Source organism: Olea europaea, unplaced genomic scaffold, assembly GCF_002742605.1.
Source record: "Olea europaea var. sylvestris unplaced genomic scaffold, O_europaea_v1 scaffold796, whole genome shotgun sequence".
Lineage (NCBI taxonomy): Eukaryota > Viridiplantae > Streptophyta > Magnoliopsida > Lamiales > Oleaceae > Olea > Olea europaea.
The window spans coordinates 304,499-306,664 of NW_019266391.1; positions in this window are offsets into that span (position 1 = coordinate 304,499).

The following is a 2,166-nucleotide window of genomic DNA, read 5'->3' on the forward strand; positions in this document are numbered from 1 at the left end:
ATTATAAATTCTCAGAAATTACTAGACTTTGAAAAATTACTTAAAAATTTATGAAAAGACCAATAAAAAATAAATTACCACAAGCATACAAAAAATTTAGTTTTTAACTTACTTAAGATTTTATATACGCTTAATAACAAATAGATTAAATAAAACAAAAATAAAAGAATTTTTAGAATATTAGATTATTAGATTTTTTATTATTAGATTTTTGTTGCTCATAGTAGCACCCATCCCGTTGGTATCAGAGCCATAGAGATCACGAGAAAGTATATAAAAATAAATTACCTAAAAGATATTGAAAATAAATAAAATTTATGATTTTAGAAATTATTGAAACTTATAAAAATAGACTAAAGTATCATGTAAAATATAGTTCTAATATAGAAAGCTATATAGAAGAAGATAATATAGTTGGAACATATAGTAAAGACATAAAAGAAGTATTTGAAATTTTTAGAGTAATTAAAAATCTACCTTTAGAACTAAAAGAAAAAATAATTAAAAAGATATTATTTGAAGAATATAAGCATATATATATATATATTAGAAGAAATCCAGAGTGAAATAGATTTCATAGTAATTTGAAAAAAAAATTATTATGGAAATCTTAAAAATAAATAATTATTATCAATGTATTGAAGAAAAAGGTTGTTATATATTTTTCAACCCTATCCCTAATAAATTAAAAATAATAACATTATATATAACTAGGAATCTACCTAGAGAAATAAAGAAACAAATATTACATAAATTAATTGTAGGACTTATCAAAGATAGACGTACATATGAAATAATTATCGAAGTATTTGAAAATGAATTATACCATAGAGAAATATTTGAATCATCATAAAAATTTAATGGAAGAAACTAAAAATATTTTAGAAAGAAAGTTAAGGAGAATAAGATTAATAAATAATAAAATTTTATATAAATTATTAATACCTGGAGTATAACTAAAATTCAAGAAAAACAAATATTAAAATTAAAACAAGAAAGGTATAAAAAAAAAGCAAGATATTATGAAAAATTAAAAGAACTAACAAATATTGAAGTTATGAAACAAAAGTATGATAAAATGATAAGAGATTGTAAAAATACTGAGTATATAGCATTTTATTATTGTCAATCAAAAAATCGATAAAAGAAAATGTTAATCAGTGAACATATGGAAGAATTAAAACATTTAATAAGAACATTAATAAATGATGTACAAGAAATAAAGAATGAAATAAAAGAAGCAAGAAATGATATAAGTATATTGAAATTTGAAGTCAGAAAATTAAAAGAAAATGAAGAAAAGAATAATAGAATTGATAAAAAAATTTATATAAAAAGAAATAACCAGAATAGGGAAAAAAACATATTGAAAGGAAAAATATAATAATAGAAACATGAAGTATGAATGATGAGTTTAGAAAAAATATATTACCTAAAATAATAGAAGAAGAGGAATCTAGAGAAAAAATGTTAGGTAAAAAAAAATTGAAAAAAATCGAGACCAGGAAAATGAATGAAGATTTAGATCTACTTATAGATAATTTTGATCATTTAAACTTAAAAAGTATAGATGATGAATACCAAATCTTGATAAATATTGGAGGAGGACCTAATTCCAAAGGAACCTCTAAACAAGAATCAATAAATTCAAATGAAAGTTATGCTCCGATGTATGATAAATCATATAGACAATTTTATGATAAAATAAGAGAAAAACAACCATCTAAAGAAAATAAATATATTAATAGATTCGAATTAAATAATAATTATGATAAACCTGTTAACCATGGAGGAACAAAATTAGACTTGGATTGCAAAATAGACACTAAGAAAGCCTTAATAATTTGGGCAGACTCAATGATATTATTTTTTATATATAATAAAGATGATACATGAGAAAATATTAAAAGGAGAATAGATTTTTTAATTGCATCTTTTGAAGGAAATGTTAGAAATTGGTGGGAAGAAATTAGTAGCGATACAAAATTATTAATAAAAAGAAATGTACAAACAGAAATAATAAAGTCAGATAAACTAGAAATATAAAGATTAGTAAAATATATTACAGATGAATTCTTAGGAGAAAATTGGTTAAGAAATTATGAAGCAGCAATACGAGAAAAAGATAATGCAAGAGTTAAGTTAATTAATTTAACAATTTGTGAT